General features: G+C 46.7%; 1 long non-coding RNA gene across 1 annotated transcript in view; it reads left to right on the forward strand.

The window, feature by feature from the left end:
* Positions 1-19,989, forward strand: part of LOC122459398 — a 91,472-nt gene that overhangs the window by 42,369 nt on the left and 29,114 nt on the right. The window contains exons 3-4 of the long non-coding RNA XR_006280057.1: positions 869-957; positions 19,037-19,133. This is a non-coding gene — a long non-coding RNA (uncharacterized LOC122459398). The remainder of the gene's footprint in view (positions 1-868; positions 958-19,036; positions 19,134-19,989) is intronic.

Consider the following 19,989-nt stretch of genomic DNA (forward strand, 5'->3'; position numbering starts at 1 on the left):
TGTGGATTCTGTGGGGAATATGCAAATGCCTTTAATAGGGCTGTGTCATCTTCACTGGAAGCTGTTTAAACATGAGTAACATTCTGAATGTTTGATTGTATGACTATGGCTCAGTTAGATGTTAATCGTGGCTGTAGTAGGTCAGGTGCTTGAAAATAATTACCAGCTGAGCTCAGGGTGTTTCACTGGGGTTTTCAAACTCTTTATTCAATTAACTAGCTACTTCCCTGACATGATGATGAATGGGTATTTTATTTTCTTCGCGTTGTCTCTGCTCGGCTGTCATGTAGGGTGTTTTCTCACTTCATGGACTTTGAGGAATTTAGCGTTATGCTTCCGCCACTTCCAAACCTCTGTTGCATCCCTGTCTTGTTCGCTATCTGTGTTAATAGATCCTCCCGCACCACCCCCATCTCTCTGCCTTTCCCTACCTGTTCCCTCCCTGCCCCTGTATACATTCCTCATCCTTGGATTAGTCTGCAGGACCTCCAGGAAATCTATTGGCAAGCCCCAGGCTTTACCTCTTCAGAGCCACAGTCCATCTTGCTGTCAGTGTTCTTCTTCAGGCTGCCTTTTACACAACTAGCCAAAAATGATAATACTGACTCTTTAAGATTGGAGTTTGGGAGTATAAAACTATGGTCATTCTTTTTCTTTTCTTTTTTCCCCCCCTCTCACCTACGACCGTGTTTTTGTTTCATATGATATTCTGTCTCATATTTTGCTTGCTTGCATTATTGGCCTAGTTCATAGACAGTACTAATTACGTTAACTTAGAGGGTGCGTGTATTTTATTGCTTCGGGTTATACACATTGCTCAGTGCATTGAGCATTCTCTAAATGTTTTTTTTTTTTAATATTCCTGCAGGAATAACTAAATGGAACATTTAAAAAGAGTAGAGAGTGAAAAGATTCCACCATCTCATGCAGGCTGTGTTGGAAATTGTAAATTCTGAGGTTAGTTCTCACTTACAGAAGCAGTAATCCTTCTTCCAAATTTATATTTAATTCTTCAGTACAGGATGCATCCATCCATCTATCTGGTTCTTCTCAGCATCTAAGCACCTGACAAAGTCCCCAGTTCTGACATGGTCTTGGCTGGTGAAAATGTTTCTGGGTTTCCTGTTATATATGCCCCATTGGTAATTTATTTCAGGGGCTGTCATTCCTTTATGTTTTCTTCTTCCTGCAGCTCTTTGCTCCTCTAATGGGAAAATAACATCCAGATAGTTGCACCTCTTCGACTGACTCTTATCTCAGCTTCATCTGCCATTCATTCTTGCCTATTTTTCCAACTGTATTGAGAGAAATTGGAGAAATGGAACAGAGATGGTATTTCTCAGGGAAGGGACAGTCCTCATTTCTTGCCCAGTGTGAAGAAAGGCATATTTACTCTGGGTATCTAAGGGAGACTTGGTCTCTGAAGCAGTCTGGCAGGTGGATGTTGATAGTATCACAGGAATAAACAGATCTGAATGTTGGTTCTAAGTTGTCTATTCTTTCTGGGGCCTCCAGTCCTGAAATTGGCCTGATTTTTTTGTGGAGCTGATCACCAAAACTCTTATTGACTTCAGTAAGAGTTGTGGATGCTCAGCACCTCTGAAAAACAGCCCATTTTGTTTAGGTGTCTATGCACGAATTGAAGGGCCTAACTTAAAGCTGACAAGTTTGCAGTTTTCGCCCTGATGTTTCAATGTTCCTGGTGAAGCTTCCCCAATTGGTTGAGAACTCTATTGACTTGGAAACTGGAAAGAGAGACAAAGATATGCTTGCTAGTCTGTGCCATTCCCATATCAGCTGTCTTCACTGAAATGAGGAGAATAGCTCTATTGAAATTCTTTTATGTTCAAATATTTTATTACTTTCATAAAAACAAACACCTCCCCCTCTAAAGAAAGAAAGAAATGTAATAAATAAATAATATTGAATGTTTGTACAAATTGACTTATAAAATGTGTATATTATATAATAAAACACTGGAATAACCTCATAGCATAATGAGCAGAAATAAAAACAAACATAAGGAAAAAAAGGGAAGAAAACAAGACAAATAAAATTGTAATTGGTGAAATGTTATAATAATATGAGTTTAAAAAACACCACAAATATGATACTAACACTCCGGATGACTCTATGTTTTCATGTGAAATTATTATCCCTGTAAAGCTGTTGAAATTCTGCCAGAATTAACTATATATGAAAGAGGCCAGAAATCTGGAACATATAGTCAGTGAAAATTTCTTGAAAGATGTCTCTAGATGTAAACGGAAACTGAAACAAACAAAACAAAAACCACCCACAGAAAAGAACAGCTACTTCCTTACAGTAACTGTGGTTCTTTGAGATGTGTCAGCCACATGGATTACGCTCTCGGTGTGCATATGCCCAAAGTGTGCAAGATTGGATCCTTCTGGCCAGCAGAGTCTGTGTGGCCTGCAGATTTCTGTTTGCTTAGAAGTGAGTGCTGCTTGTCCTGCTAACTTAACCAAGGACTGTAGGACAGGCCTACCAAAATAGCCTTCACTAAAGACTAATGTGAAAGTATGGCTTGAACTCCATGTAGCTGCCCTACAAAATTCATAAATAGGGACATTCTTCAAACATGCAGCTTAGACTGCCTAAGTAGTGGAATTAGTTCCAAAGTGGCTAGGGGGATTTAACTTTGCTAGCTCGTAATGTGCCCCATGGAGACCCTTTTTTGATAATCACCTCTGTGAGGATATTGCTTGGCCCTTAACCCTATCAGCAAAAGCCATGAACAGTCTTGGTGTGTTCCTGGATGGTTTTTATTCTGTTAAGGAATTATGATAATCTCCTTACTACGTCAAGTGTGTGAAGTTTAGCATCCTCTGAGGTTGAGTGAGACTTGGGGAAGGACACTGGCAGATCAGTGGACTCATTCACATGGAACTCTGACACAACTTTGGGCAGGAACTTAGGATGTGGACTGAGGGTGACCCTGTCCTTATGAAACACTGTATAAAGGGGGTCTGTCCTGAGAGCCTGAATCTCCCCTACCCTTTGATCTGATGTAATGGCTACTGAAAAAGCAGCCTTCATCAATAAATGGTATAGGGAGCAGGTTTGTTATGGTCTCACAGTGGGGATCCATCAGTCCTCTTAGTACTGTATTGTGGTTCCAAAAGGGAGAGGGTTCCTGAACTGGCAAGGGGGAAGGGAACATGGATTAGACCCCTAAGGAATCTTTCTACCTTAGGATAGGAAAATACTGTATGACCCTAGATAGGAAGATGGTGCACAGATATCACTGATATAGGACCCTCATGGAACTGAAAGAAAGTCCAGATTTTTTCAAGACTCTTAAATAGTACAATATTGCTAGAGTGGGTGCTGTCATGGAAGATAGTTGATGTTGAGATCCCCAGATATAAAACCTCTTCCACTTAGGTTTATAAGGTAACCTAGTTGAGGTATTCCTGGTTTGGAACACAATGTTTTGAACTTCAGTTGATCAGCTTCTTTCAGTGGATGTCAACTAGAGTGACCAGACAGCAAGTGTGAAAAATCAGAACAGGGAGTGTGGGGTAATAGGAGCCAATATAAGAAAAAGACCCAAAAATCGGGACTGACCGATTCTATGAGACTATCTGAGGTAGAGCAGGTGAGATGTTGCAGGGCTGTTTGGAAAGGTTCACCACATCCAAATTCCAGAATTGTTTGGCTCATCCTTGGGCTATCAGGGATGTCAGTCCACCACCTGGCTTCAATTTCCTCAGGACCCACAGTATCATGGGAATCATGGGTAAGACACACATTAGTCCAGGGTATGAGCAAGGCCTCTGGCAGGGAACCCAGATTAGAGCCCCCTCTAGAAAAGAGTGCTAGGCATTTGTTGTTATGGTCTGTGGCAAACAGGTCTATTGATGGGTATCCCACTTGTGAAATATCCTCGGCAAAACTGAGTCCTTGATCAGCCACTTGTGGTTGTCTGAGAACTGGCTGCTGAAGCGATCTGCACACTAATTTTGAGTGCCTGGAAGATGCAGAGCCAGCAGCGTGTTTTGGTGGCAAATGTACCAAGTACAAAGATGAATGGTCTTTTGACAGAGGGAAAATGTCATGGCTCCTCCTTCTCTGTTGACAGAATGCATAACTGCGGTGTCTGTCAGCACTGGAATGTGGTAGCTGTAGAAATGTTGTATGTGAGATGGATGGCTCTAAGTTCCAGGATGTTTATGTGCCTGTGTACTTCCTGACAGAACCACAGGCCCTGAGTTTGAAGGTTATCCAAATGAGCCCCCATCTTTGAATGGAGGCATCCATGACCAAAATATTGGTAGGTAGAAAAGCAGAGAAGGGTACTCCTTGGCACACCTGAAGTGAGTCTTTCTACTAATTTAACAAGGAAAGGACCTCTTGGAGGAGTGCAGCCAGAATGCAGTGTTTCCTGGGTAGATATACTGACTGATTTCAACCACCCTTGCATGGTGCAAAGTGAAGGCCGGCAAACTGTCATTTAGATACATGAGACCATATGTGCCAGAAGTCTAAAGGCATGCTTGTATTGGTTTCTTTGGGTGAGCATGAAATTGGTTGATGAAGTTCACTATAGCTTGAAATCTTTCTTGTGGAAGATAAGCACACTCTCATGTGGACTCTAACATGACTCCTATGAGCTATGTTTTGAATCAGAGTATGGAGTATAGATTTTTCTTTGTTAACTTACTTTGAGGCCCAGTGTGGCAAAGAGTTAAGGTTATTTGAATCCACTCAGTCACCTGTTGGGTGATCTTCCTGGGATCAGACAATTGCTTAGATATGGATGCACCTGACTCCCCTGTCTCTTTACATGAGCTACCACAACTGCCAAGTACCTGATGAACACCCTTGATGCTCTGGAAAGACCAAAGGGCCAGATCCTGTACTAGTAGTGACATTTACTACTAGGAATCTCAGGCTCTTCCAGGGATCCAGAAACATGGATAGATGAAAATCAGCATCCTGAAGGTTGAGATATGTCTAGTCTTAAGCATCTAACAACAGGATTATGGAGGCCAGTCATCATTCTGAACTTGAAAAATGGCTGATGGATTTTTGAGATGTCAAAGGTCCGGAATAGGACACCAACTCCATTTCTTCTTTGTAATGAGAAAATAATGGGAATAAAACCCCCTGCCCTCTGGGGGCACGTCCTCCTCTGCTCTGAGTTGTAGAAGAGAGTCCATTTCTTGTTTCAACAGTATCTCATGAGAGGGGTGTGATGCTGGCAGTCCAGCTGCCAGCTTTTGCCCAGGCTGGAGGCATTAGCTAAGAACTGACAGCCTCTGAGCTGGAGACCAGACCAGGTCACCTGTATGTTAGTTTTGCATTAATCTTATCAGAATGTATTTAGTGTTTATATTCTATGAAATGCTTGTACATTGCCTCATGTATTAGTCTCACTTATAATATCTATATCCCATTTTATAAGGTAATATTTAAATGTTTGCTCTGTAAGTGTAACAGTGTTCGATCTGAAACTGTAAACCCTCACAGTCAGGAGAGAAACATTACCAAGTGTGAAATGCTATTTTGCCACAGGAGGTGTTATCTCCTGCCCAACAAAAGAAAGCCCATAGACACCAGACAAACCACTGTGGAACATCAGAGGACAAAATACTTTGTTGATTGTTCCCCCTTCACCCATGAAGAGGAAATACTGGGCCCATCATCTTGAACTCTGGGGGAACTGGATAAAAATCCCTGACAAGAAGAAACTGCATCTTTTGGCTGTTTGAACTCTGAAGGGCCAGAGACTCTAACCGGAAGAAAAGATCTCCAGGGGCTGCCCTGAAAGACACTTTGAATAGACAGGCTTCAGAGTAGCAGCCGTGTTAGTCTGTATTCGCAAAAAGAAAAGGCGTACTTGTGGCACCTTAGAGACTAACAAATTTATTAGAGCATAAGCTTTCGTGAACTACAGCTCACTTCATCGGACTACAGCTCACTTCATCGGATGCATCCGATGAAGTGAGCTGTAGCTCACAAAAGCTTATGCTCAAATAAATTTGTTAGTCTCTAAGGTGCCACAAGTACTCCTTTTCTTTTTGAATAGACAGATCACTACAACACTGTCACTCTTAGGATTTGGATGGTAACTCGTATGTTTATATATGTTTGCTTGATTAAACTTGTAAATAATTCTGTTTCCTTTTTCCTAGTTACTAAACCTTTGGATTGTTTATTTCAGGATTGGCTACAGGCATTGTCCTTGGTGTAGGATCGATCTAGGGTTCCAATTGATTTGCGGGTAGGTGACTGGTATCTTGGGATTGGAAGCAACCTACATGTACTATGATTTTTGGAATAAGTGACTGTTAACGCTAAGTCTAGTTTGTCTGGGCCGCAGGATAAACTGGAGTGTCTAAGGTCTGGTCTACACTGGGCGGGGGGGAATCGATCAATCTAAGTTACTTAGATCTACTCACCGCAGTGTCTTCACTGCAGTGAGTCGACTGCTGAGGCTCCCCCATCAACTCCACCTGTGCTTCTTGCTCCGGTGGAGTACCGGAGTCGACAGGAGAGCGCTCGGCAGTCGATTTATCGTGTCTGTACTAGTTGGTTTATCGTGTCTATACTAGTCTATACTAGACGCGATAAATCGACCCCCGCTGGATTGATCACTGCCCCTCGATCTGGCGGGTAATGTAGACAAGCCCTAAGAGGACTGTCTGTGACTCCATGATAAAACTGTAACAGTGATCTAGGAGTTCATATTTGTTCCTGGTTTGGTGAAATCTAATTATAGAACATACGACCAGCAGTGGCAGAATAACACATGGGCCCTGGCCAACTTGGGGGCCCCTGGAAAAACAGATTCCACAAGCCCCTGCAGAAGGTGTGGGGCTGAAGCCCTGGCCCCGGGTGCCCCAAGCCCTGGCAGGGGCTTCAGGAGTACCGGAAGCTCCCTAGAAGTGGGGGATTGCTGGTGCCCAAACCATGGCCCCACCCCTCCTCTGCCCCTTCCACCAAGGCCCTACCCCTGCACCTCCTTTCCCCCGGGGCCCCGCCCTGCACTTGTTCCTCTCTGCCTCCTCTTCCCTGTCGTTTGCTCTTAAGGTAGGTAAAAATTGGGAGGGCGTAGCCCCCCTGGTCCCCTCTGTTCTGGTGCCCCTGAAGTCCCAAGCCTGGGCACCCCCCTGAGCCCTGGCAGAAGCCATGGAGTGGAAGCCCTGAGGCTGGGCACCCTGTGCTGTTCTAGAGGGGACGGCTTAATCGGGGGTAGGGAGAGGGGGAGGCTGCTGTGGCAACCTGAGTACAGGAATTGCAGACACTCAGGCAATTCAGAAGTACAAAGTGCCTCTCCCCACCCCATCACCTTTTTTCCCCCACTCCCCTATTTCCCTAACCCCTTTTCTTCCCCCCAAACCTATCACAGCCCCCTCCCCTTCCCCCTGCCCTATCCAATCCCCCCTTCCCCACTGCCTCTCCCCCCCCCACCCCCTTCCCTCCTTCTTCCCCTCTCCCTTGCAGGCCAAGCAGGGCAGAAATCAGGGGGTGGGGGGAGAGGGGAGAAGACAGTGGCATGAGACCCTGCATGTACCCCTCCCCAAGCCTCACCCCTATTTGGGGGCAATTCCCCACAAAAATTGCATCCATCCCCTCCGTCTCCTGATGCTGCAACCTCTCCTCCCGGAGAGCCTGGCTCCCTCCGCCTGGAAATCTGCCACCTGCGGCACTGGGTCTAGGAGCTGAAGCCACACACACAGCCTGGCGGCCCCGGCTGAGCAGCAGAGGGTGCTGATGATACAGCGATCCCTGCTCTCACCTGCCCCTAAGGCAGGTTTCTTTTGTTTAAAACCACCTTCCTGGTCCCCCTCCTTCTGGCGCCCCCCCATAGGGCTTGCGTCTCCCAGCATAAAGGGGGCATCATGCAGAGAAGCCACCATGTCAATGGGAGGACAGAGTGAGAGAGTAAATCCCCTCTGCCAACACCATCCAGGTGCCAGGGAAAGGCAGGGCCAGAGGGAGCTAATTTGCAGGAAGATGTGTCATTCAGACTACACCACTGCTGCCGGAATGTGTCCATGCACAGTGGGGTTGAATGCTGCAACCTTGGGTCTAGTTCAAAAAAGCAGCCCAGGTAAGCAGCTGTATGCACAGCAGCATCTCCAGTCAGCACTCCTCTCCCACCACAGGTGAATTTCGTCTTTGAGCTTCAGGAGCGCTGGAACCTGTGTCGAAGTTCGGGGGGTCACCAGCACTAGAACACTGGCCCAGCCCCCTGCTCCTCCTTTTCCCCTGAGGGTGAGATGAGGTGCCCGAGAGCAGTCTCTGGACTATGTCCCCACCCTCTGGGGCACACCACTCATGGCAGGTGGAGGGTCCGGGGCTCTTCACAGCAGCCCAGGCTCCCTGGGCAGCTCTTACTATGGCCTGGCTCTGCTTCCAGCCTGACCAGGAGGTGGGATCTCAGGGGGAATAGGAGGAGCAGGGGGCGGGGCCTCATGGTAAAGGGGGCTGTGAGGGGCCCAAATGTTCTTTTTTGCCCAGGGCCCCAGTAAATCTTAATTCGCCTCTGACCCCACCAGTTTGGGGTGTGTGGCCTATTTCTGACAGTCTGCCCTAAGGTAGGGTATTCACGGTTGTGAGCCACTCCAGGCAGCGTGACACTTCCTGTTTCAACAGTATCTCCTGAGAGGGGTGACTGAAAAGGGATGGGGAAAAACGGGAGCAGGGTGGAAGGGCCTGGAATTGAATGCAATACTCCTTGCTGACAATCTCCAAGACCCCTAGGTCTGAGGTGACCCCATTTCAGGATTCCTAATAAGAGAGGTGGTTGTCAAAAGTTGGGGATGGCTGGAAAAAGATCCTTGGAAAAACTTTCTGTTGGGCTTGCAACAGTGTCCTATTTGCTGCCAGGAGAAATATGCTAAGTATGCCACAGCTGTGGAAGAGGCGAAGGATTGTCTGCTGGGCCTCATCCATCTTTGAATTAAAAAGTTTACTGCCCTCCAAGGGAAGGTCTGTGATTGTGATTTGGACCTCCCTGGGTCACCCTGATGCTTGGAGCCAGAACGATCTCCACATTGCCACAGATGTAGCCATGGTAAGTGCTGCTGTATCCGATGCATTGAACTCTACTTTTTCAGAAGTGTGAGCTGCCTGTCATTCATTATTGATTTTAATTCTTTTAATTCAGAAGGAAGCCTGTCCGTAAATCGAAACCTCTTGTCATAGTATAAATAACTATTCCCAACGATTATTTTAGCAGAATGTAATTAATAATATTCACAACCAAACTGCATGATAGAAATGAAGATACAGAGGTTTTAGAAGAGACTACTCTAAAATATACCTATTCGAAGCCACTGTTAGGGTATGTCTGCACTGGCAGAGTTACAGTGCAGGCAGTTACAACACCACTCAGAGAGCGCTGAAGGGAAACCGCTGTTGTGTGTTCACACTGGCAGCTGCCTGCGCAGTAGTGTGTTCACACTTGCAGCGGCATTCGGAGCAGTGCACTCTGGGTAGCTATCCCACAAAGCATCTCTTCCTCTTCTGCCGCTAAGAGTTGTGGGAAAGTGGAGGGGGTCACGGGACAGCCTGGGTTCTTTCTCAATGCCCTGTGACGCATTGCTGTGCATCCCAGAAATCCCTGTGCTTCCATCCACATTTGGCACCATCTTTCAACAGTTTGTGTACTGCATGCTCTGAATCTTCAGGCTGGAGGAATGGATCCCGAACTGCTGACCAATATGCTGCTCACTCTGATCAACACGTCACGAGTGGCAGTGGAGTTATTCCTGACACTGCAAAGGCAAGAGGAGTGTGACATTGATCTCGCCACGCGTAGTAGCTACGACATGAGATTGCTTGTGGGATTCATGGAGGTGCTGACCACAGTGGAATGCTGCTTTTGGGCTCAGGAAACGAGCACTGAGTGGTGGGATCACTTCGTCATGCACGTCTAGGATGACAAGCAGTGGCTGCAGAACTTTTGGATGAGGAAAGCCACATTCATGGGACTCTGTGATGAGCTCACCCCTACCCTGCGGTGCAACGACACGAGATTGAGTGTTGCCCTGTTGTTGGAGACATGAGTGGCAATTGAACTGTGGAACCTGGTGACTCCAGACTGCTACCGATTGGTCGCTAACCAGTTGCGAGTGGGAAAGTCAACCGTTGGACTCATGTTGACGGAAGTGTGCATGGCCATTAATCGCATCCTGCTCTGAAAGACTGTGACTCTGGGCAACGTGCATGACATTGTGGATGGCTTTGCACAAATGGGCTTCTCTAACTGTGGAGGGGTGATAGATGGCATGCACATTCCAATTCTTGCACCAGACCACATAGACACTGAGTACTTTAATTGCAAGAGGTATTTCTCAATGGTTCTCCAGGCACTTGTGGATCATCGTTGGCGTTCCATGGACATTAACACAGGCTGGTCCAGATAGGTGCATGACACATTCAGCTTTTGGAAAACTGGCCTGTTCAGGAAGCTGCAAGCAGGGACTTTCTTCCCGGAGTAGAAGATCACTGTAGGGGAAGTTGAAATGCCCATTGTGATCCTGGAAGACCCCACCTACTCCTTAATGCCATGGCTTATGAAGCCATAGACGGGGCACCTTGACAGCAGCAAGGAGCAGTTCAACAACAGGCTGAGCAAGTGAAGAATGACTGTTAAGTATGCTTTTGGCCATTTAAAGGCCTATTGATGCTGCCTATATGGGAGGCTGGGCCTGGCCAATGACAATATTCCTATGCTTATAGCTGTGTCCTGTACACTCCATAATATTTGTGAAGGGAAGGGTGAAAGCTTCACTCAGGACTGGACTGCTGAGGCTCAGTGCCTGGAGGCTGAATCTGAACAGCCAGAGATCAGGGTTATTAGAGAGGTGCAGCACAGGGCCATAAGGATCGGGGATGCCTTGAGGCAGCAATTTGAAGCTGAAACCACTAATATTTGTTGCTATGCTCAGGAGTGCAGTGCTTGTAGTGCTAGGAGGCAATTGTGATTGGTGCAGACAATGCACTATGAAGGTTTAAGAAAACTGCCCGTTGCTTTGCAGGACTCTGTTTGCTTGCAATGACTGGAATAAAGATTGCTTTCAAACCCACACAATTCTTTTATTAAAAAACAACAATCAGAGAAGAGAGACAGACCAAAAAAACCACATCAGCACTGAGGGATGGGGGAAGGGAGGGTCCCAGGAGGTGGTGGGGTCCCGGGACGGTTAAAGATTTGTGTATGTGCAGGTATCATATCCAACCTTCTCCTTTGGAGTACAGTACAGTGGGTACTCTACTTCAGCAGGGCTAAACTGCTGGGGAACAGGTGTTGGGTGCAGTGGGTACGGGAAGTCCACAGGGCTGGACTGTGACAGGGCAGGAGGGAATACAGCGGGTACAGACTGGAGCCAGGAGGTTGATAAGAGTGTGTTGGCAATATCTGGGGGGCACATGGGAAAGAGTTTTGTGACAGCGGCTGCAGGGGAGGGCGTGTGTGGAGCTGCTCAGTTTGCAGTGCTAGTATTGCCTGGAGTGCGTCCACTTGGCACTCCATAACGTTTAAGAGCCGCTCCATGGCTTCGTTCTGGTGCACTGCGTTCTCCTTTCGGTCCCTTTTCTCTCTGTCCCACCACTCCTTCAATTCTTGTTTTTTGGCTGCAGAATGCATTATGACCTCACACAAAAAGTCCTCCTTAGTTCTTCTTGGCCACTTTCTAATTCTGCGCAGCCGTTCAGCTGGTGATAACAAAGAGGGAGGCTGGGCTCCCAAGGTCATATCTGTGATGCCAAAATGCAACATTTTACAGAAATTTTTGCATTTTGCAACACACAGACCACTGATTTAAAAAACAGCTACTCTTCACATACCTGTCACTAATTGGCTGACCCCAGGCCAGCACACATGAGCCACAAGACCCCCAAAATGATGAGTAACCTCAGGGGCAGAGGAAATCAGTGTTCCAGGACCGTACTGTACACTGGGCATGTGGCTCTTGGGGAGAGCTAGCACTGTAGGGGAGGCTTTATAACATTCCTGTCCCCACATTTTCTACAGGCTGTGTTCATAGTGGAAGATTGAGGGTGAGCAGGGGATCAAGGGGGAGTCTTCTCCAAGACTGCAGCTTCTGCACTGGCCCTTATGTGGCTCACCTGTGTGCAGCAATGATCCTGTTTCCGCCCCCCCTCCCCCTGCAGTGACAGCAGAGTGGCGTGGGAAAGTTACTCTTAATGGGGCAAGAAACAAAGCAGCTCTGCCAAAGAACCTGCAGCAGCATATTGCTCAGTATCTCCATGAGAGTTTTTTGGAGATCTCTTAGGCAGATTCCTATGAAGAGAAGGAGTCAATCAACACCCTGTTCTACCACTCAGATTAGGCATGTGGTGGTACGCGCAACATAGAGACACAAGCCTGCTTTCTGCAATCCTCCTGCCCCCAACAACTCGCTTCAGCAATTCCCAAAATCAAAGCCACTTACCAGGGCCTCCTCTCTTGTTTGCACTTTGCCAAGATCCAACGGCTGTGACTGTCTAGCCTCCTCTGGGGTAGAGAAAAGCTCTGGGCTGCATGAGCTAACCTCCAAGTCATCCTCTGCCTCTGGGTCTCCCTCCCCCTCCACATCCTCGTCCAAGATTTCCTACTCCTGGCTTGGTCCACTGGCATGCGAGCCACCGAAGTATCCATGGTGGCCTTCGCAGTGGAGGTGGAGTCGCCACCGAATATCGTGTCCAGCTCTTTGTAGAACCGGCAGCTCATGGGCACACCACTGGAGTGGTGGGTTGCCTCCTGCGCCTTGTGGTAGGTGCTCTGCAGCTCCTTCACTTTGACTTTGTACTCCAATGTGTCCCGGTCATGGTCCCTTTCTGTCATGCATCATGATGTCTGTCCGAAGGTATCATAATTCCTACGGCTGGAGCGCAGCTGGGACTGGACAGGCTCCTCTCCCCAAATGCTGATGAGGTCCAACAGGTCGGCATTACTTCAAGCAGCGGATCACCTGGTGTGTGGAGCAGGCGTGGCCACCTGGAAAGATGTGCTGAGACCACTGCATGCATCACTGAGAAAACAGGAAGGGGACTTTCAAAATTCCCAAGGAATTTAAGGGATGGGGATGAGGGTTGGTCACCTGAGGGCAGGGCAGTAGAGTTCAAACCAATGACCAGAGAGGCAAGAACAGGCATTGTGGGACACCTCCCGGAGGCCAATCACAGCACTGTAGTCCACCAGGGTGTCTACACTGGCACCGCAGCGCTGTGCCCCCGGCACAGAGAGCCGCGCGCCTCTCGTTGGGGTGGTGTTTTACAGCACTGCAACTGCAGTTTCTGCGCACTAAGCGGCTTGACGGAGTGTACACTTCGGGAGTTACACCACAGAAAGAGGCTTTAGTGCGCAGAGACTTGCCAGTGTACACGAGGCCTCAGAGAGTCATTTTCATTTCCTCTGATCTTTTCTGGACACAGTTCAGCAGCCTTTCAAATCTAGTTTTGGCATTCTGCCTTCATAACTACTTATTTCCTAAGGTTTTTATCCAATTGAAGCATTTTGAGTTAGGTCATTGATTGGTTGAAATTTAGCTGATGCATCCCTTCTTCCCAAACACAATGTGTAAAGTGATTGGAATTTCTGAGTGATAGAAGCCCTTATATGATAAAGCAGTTCATGGCTGAGGAAAAAAAGAGGTTATGGTGGACACTTACTGGGAAGAACAGTGCAGTGCTAGAGGAAGCACCATATGTCAGTTGCAAACGTGCGGCGCCATGAGGAAGACTGATGTTCAGATTCAACCTTTAAGTGGAGTTGACCAAAAATCAGAATTACCATTCTGCAGGAAAGTCCAGTGTTCCAGCATTTAGCTTTGTTCTGGACAGGGACAAAAAGTCAAAATACCGAAATTTCAGAAACAATTTAATTTACAAATGTTAAAACGTTTGGTTTCAGCTTTAACATTAGTTTCCAGGTCTGCTTGAACTGCCATGGGTGTCTCATGAGGCTTGCAGTTCAGAGGCCTAATTAGGGTTGCCAACTTTCTAATTGCACAAAACCAAACAGCCTTGCACCACCCCTGCCCTGAGGCCCCCCCTCCCAGCCCCTTATCTGAGGCCGCACCCCCACTCACTCCAGCCTCCCTTTCTCTGTCAGTTGCTCACTCTCACCCACCCTCACTCACTTTCAATGGGCTGGGGCAGGGGGTTGGGGTGGAAGAGGGGGTGAGGGCTCCAGCTGGGGGTGCGGGCTGTGGGGTGGGGCTGGGGATGAAGGGTTTGGGGTTCAGGAGGGGTCTCTGGGCTGGGGCCGAGGGTTTGGAATGCAGGAGGGGGCTTAGGGCTGGGGAAGGGCGTTGGGGTGTAGGAGGGGGTGTGGGGTGCAGGTTCTGGGAAGGAGTTTGGGTGCAGGAGGGGATTTCGAACTGGGGCAGAGGGTTCCTGGTGTGGGATCCGGCCGGGCGGCACTTACCTCATGTGGCTCCCAGTCGGTGGTGCAGTGGGGCTAAGACAGGCTCCCTACCTGTCCTGGCTCGATGCTGCTCCCGGAAGTGGACAGCATGTCCCTGCGGCCCCTAGGTGGAGGCTCAGCCAGGTGGCACTGCGTGGTGTGCGCTGCAACGCCCGCAGGCAGTGGCCCTTCTGCTCCCATTGGCCATGGTCAAGGGGAGCTCAAGAGCCAGCACTGGGGGTGGGGACAGCCCACAGAGCTTCCCTGATCACCCCTCTACCTTTTAGTTTGCAGCTGCAGCATCCACACAAAGGAGTGCCAATGCAGCACTTGTTATTCATACCCCATAGTCTGAACTGCTCCACTGTTAGTTCCATCTATAGTAGAGGTGTAACTCCAACAGACCCTGGATAGCAGTAGGCGGGATCAAACTTGGGACTTCTGGAGCTAAATACATGACCCTCTACTGCATGAGCTAAAAGCCACATAGCCCTCAGCTAAGGGTGTAGCAGACTCATTAATCTCTAAGTGATCTCGGTGCCACTGGAGGGGGACAGAGCACCACACCCAGGATGTGTGGGGTTACATAGGCAAGTCTCATAGGAGGTTCTCCAGCAAACCCAGGAAAGACTTAACATTCCTGATATTGCTATAGTAAAAACTCAGGAGGAAAAAAAAGCCCATCAAACAGCCAACTTTTCAGGCCTTCTTTTTACATCATAAAGAAATGAAAATGGCACAAGTCCAACTAAAAAAAATTTGTGGGTCATCTTAAAGGGGGAGATTTTGAAAAGGGTCTAAGGGCTTAGGAGCACAAGTACCATTACATGAAAATCTCTCCTTGAGTATGACACAGTTCAGGGAAACTGCACCTGTATTTCCCCCAGTGGTCCAGCAAGGTCACCCACTCTTCAGATTCTGGCTCCCTTGTAGTTGACTCTTTTGGGTGAAGACCTCATCTCACTCCCTCTAACTAGGATATTTCCAGGCTCTACAGTTCCCTGCCTTCACTGTGTATTTCCAAGCAAAGACAGCGTGCCTGAACAGACCTGCTTGTTTTCTCTTCAGAGACCGATAACAGAGGGATTGCTGCAGTTACCTCCCAGTCTTTCTAGCATCCTTTATTCCAAAAGTAAAAAAAAAAAAATTACGGAGAAAACATATTAAAAGACCCTACACACATGCTCATATGCTTACCAGAGTTCATTGTACCATGGACTCTGGCAACTGCAGGTTTTCCAACCCTATCCAAAGGATTGGGGCCCTCCATGGATCAAGAAGAAGGTCTTGAGTCAGTTTAAACTCAAGCTGTTTATCCAAAAGTCCTTTCCTTAATCTGTGGAGAATCCAGTTCGAACTAGTATATGTGTATCCCTCCAGGGTATGACTTTAAAGGGTTGATAACGGATGAAGTTCATTAGCATTCCCCTGCTCCCTACTAGAGAAGGTATGTACAACGCCACAATAACACTGACACATAATACAGTATACCCCAAAGGTATTAACCCTAATTCAATAAGGTTTAGCTTAATTCAATAAAGGCTATCTTAATTCCATACGGTGTGTCCAGGGTATTAAAGGATATTGTTAGCCTGTCACAGTGTGGTCAAAGGGCCTTGAGTGTACAGTTTGCTCAGGGGTGAATTTTGCCTGTCAGCTGGTCCAGCGAGTGGCAATGATGCTGGAGGAGGCAGCCTCTCAGGCTTTGTCATCACTGACACAAAGTTGTTTGGGTCTTTTTTTTTTTTTTAACACCAAGGTAACTAACAGGGGGATAGCTTTCTAGCTGTAAAATCCTAAGTGGTGACAAGACACTTGTAGTGTCTACCATGAGGTATTGAAGCAAGGTCAGCACTATACTCCCTGCCCGCAGTTAACCTTGCTTAGTGTACCTCATAGTGAAACTCCAGTGCCTTGTCTCCTCTGTGTACTTACAGAAGGATAGCATGGAAAACTAATAGGCTCAATCTGCAGCAAGGAAGCTATAGGTTAGATATGAGGAAAAAGTTTCTAACTATAAGGATAGTCTCTGGAATAGGCCTCCAAAAGAGGTTGTGGAATCATAGAAGATTAGGGATGGAAGAGACCTCAAGAGGTCATCTAGTCGAATCCCCTGCACAAAGCAGGACCAACACCAACTAAATCATCCCAGCCAGGGCTTTGTCAAACCTTTGTTAAAAATCTCTAATGATGGAAATTCCACCACCTCCCTAGGTAACCCATTCCAGTGCTTCACCACTCTCCTATGAAATAATATTTCCTAATATCCAACCTAAACCTCCCCCACTGTAACTTGAGATCATTGCTCCTTGTTCTGTCGTCTGCCACCACTGAGTACAGCCTAGCTCCATTCTCTTTGGAACCCCCCCCCTTCAGGTAGTTGAAGGTTGCTATCAAATCCCCCCTCACACTTCTCTTCTGCAGACTAAATAAGCCCAGTACCTCAGCCTTTCCTCATAAGTCATGTGCCCCAGTCACCTAATCATTTTCATTGCCCTCTGCTGGACTCTCTTCAGTTTGTCCACATCCTTTCTGTAGTGGAGGGACCAAAACTGGGCGCAATACTCCAGATGTGGCCTCACCAGTGCCGAATAGAGGGGAATAATCACTTCCCTCAATCTGCTGGCAGTGCTCCTACTAATGCAGCCCAATATGCCATTAGCCTTCTTGGCAACAAGGACACACTCCTGACTCATATCTAGCTTCTCCCCAGCATTGGAGGTTTTTAAAAACAGGTTAGACAAACACATGTCAGGGATAGGGCCAGGTTCACATGGTCCTGCCACAGTGAAGGGGGATGGATGTCATGGCTTCTCAAGGTCCCTTCCAACCTTACATTTCTATGATTTTATGAAAATTTGCACTTTTTTTTTCTTAGTGAAGGCATAGGCTCAGTCAGAGAAAGGGTGCCACAATTAGGGCAGAGGACAGAAAGGATGAATATTGAATGTTGTATAAGCAGTATGTACATTTGTAGTCTTTAAAATGCTGATATCCAAAACCCCAGTACAGCATGGACATACTATAGTTTTGCCTAGGGACAGGTTTAGCAAAGGCTTCCTGCACTGGCCATAGACATATCCACTATTTCTCAGAATGCAGGAGGGAGGGCAAGCTGGTGATTGGGATGCAGGCAGCACTCTATCTTGTACAGGCGGAACAACATGAACAATGAATGCCTCTTCCCCCTTGTCACTGACTGTGTCCAGCCAGTTTTACAGCGACGCTTCTCAGCAGTTACTACTGAAGCCTACACTTTGACAGCACAGTAAACCTGAGAATGTGGGCTATCCTGTCAAGTATGTCAGCTTGTTTAATGGTCACTTGCTATCAGGATCAAAAGCATTTAGGGGCCTCCCCCCTCCCTTACACACATTCTTTGGGTGAGGGGGTGGCAGGCAAGCACAGAAAAGCCTTTGAAAACTTTGTATAAACTATGTAATTGGGTACATTTGCCAAAGCATGGCTGTGTTCTTTGTGAAGGCTTAGCGAAGAACATTACTCTGATTCTTCTGTAGGCCTTCAGAAGTGTGGATCCTTTCAAAAGTGTAGAGTGTGAATGATTACAAATTTGTTTTTCAAAAGACCCCCAAATACCTGCTGGGTTCACCAGCCCCCTCACCTCCTCTCTCCCCCCCTCCAGTGGCAGTGCCCCTCTCCCCACTCCCAGCTCTAACTCCAAGCTGTCCCCAACTGGTGCTGTCTCTCTTATGCCTCTCTCTGGGACTCTCACTCTCTCTTCTTTTTTAGCTCCCCCCCCCCGGGTTTTTTTATGCAAAGAAAAGTGTAGAAAAGCATTGCCATGGCAACAGTGTCGCAGTGGGCTATTGGAGTTGATGGGCGTTCTAAACTTTTAAAATAATGGCCTCGAAAGAACAGGAAGGGGACAGAGAAAGAGAGAGTGAGCAAGCAAAAGCAATGAAAAGTGGGACAAAAACATTGGAAATGCATTCAGCCTGACATCATCACCCTTTCCCATAGTGGCCGTTCACTTGTGAGGCCCTAGTGTTGATTCACTGTCTTAAAGCTAGCTTTCTAGAGCCTGGGGAGAGCATCTTTCCCTGCCTGAATGCCTTTTTTGTTGTGAAACAGTGGACTGTTTTTGAAGCCCTGCATAAAGGGCTGAGTAATTCACTTCAGTTGCCAGGAAGTCTGAGCCACTTGTGAGCTAACAATAGTTAACTTTATCTCCCACCCCAAGCTGAAAGTTCCAGCTGTAGGTCCCGAATTCTAATAAGGGCTTCACTCATGCCTCTGAGGTTATGGTAATATTTTACACATCTTTTTTCATTAAGACACAGTCATAGCTACTGTTGAGGCACCGGAGGCAACTCCTGTCGATTGATGGAAAAAATAAAAAAGGAAAGCAAGAAAATAGCTTTTATGTAAGCCAGACAGACTTGCTGTTTAATTCTAGAATTCTAAACTGATTTGGGAGAAGCAGGAGAACTTAACTCTAATCCATTATACATTTCTGAGTCAAAGACCTTCTGATTGCTTCAGATTTGTAAAATACTCTCAGTTTTTAGAATTTGGGGTGGTTGTTTTTTATCTCTGTTCCTGCACAGGAGGGATGATTGGCGATAAGGAACAGAGTGAGTCATGAGGAATGGAGATGAATTTGTTTGGGTTTCCCTTTTCATCCAGATTTGGATTTCATCCTGCACCATGACAGCACAGCTGAATGCCTGCGATGACACACAACTGTGATTCATGCAGCAGACCTGCAAAGCCAATAACCAGGGTATGTTTTTGAAAGGAGATCGAGAACATCAATTTTATTCTTTACATTCCAAACTAGTTGCCTCCATGAGAATTAATAAAACCAAATTCAATGTGGAAACAACCTCAGATAACTATCTAGGCTTCTAATATTTGGTGATTAAAAATTATTTGCTTATTTCCCACTTTCAAGTTAATAGTCAACAAGACTGCACTTTGTTTCAGTGCCCCTCTTTACATTTTTTTGTTGGGTATAAAAGACAGCAGTATTCAAACAGCTCTTTTGTGTCTTTGGCTAATGCTTCTTCCCCACTGTGCCTTGAGAACTAGCTATAAGAATGCTTGGATGAAAATAAAAACACAATTCTTTAACCTCCACTTAATACATTATTAATTTTAAAACTTGATTGAAGGACATATGCAATATTTGTGAAATAAAACAACACATGCTCAGTACATCTCCTATTTAAGGCAACACTGTGTCCTTGAGCTGTACAAAGGACTCCAGCTGATGCCAGAGGCAGCTGTTTGTGTTGTGGATCAGGTCACTATAAGCAAATGCATTGTAAATAAGTTACTTGGCCTTTTGGATAAGATCAAGTGCAGTAGGATGCACCCCACCCATGTACTTATTCTCTACACCAATATGACTTGGACTCTCAATACATTCCATGGGTGGTCCACCTGAACCCACTTATCCACTGACAGTTTAAAAACTCCCACACCCCAATCTGGATCTGTGCTGGTTATGTGATATGTATGTACCTCATGAACCTTGTAACCGATACTTGCAATCCCCCATAACGTAAGCCTGATCCCAGATGTACAGTACCTTCCCTCTTAACTTGTGTAAATTTGATTTTAAACCTTAACTTTAA

Source organism: Dermochelys coriacea, chromosome 3 (genome assembly GCF_009764565.3).
Source record: "Dermochelys coriacea isolate rDerCor1 chromosome 3, rDerCor1.pri.v4, whole genome shotgun sequence".
NCBI classification, from domain to species: domain Eukaryota; kingdom Metazoa; phylum Chordata; order Testudines; family Dermochelyidae; genus Dermochelys; species Dermochelys coriacea.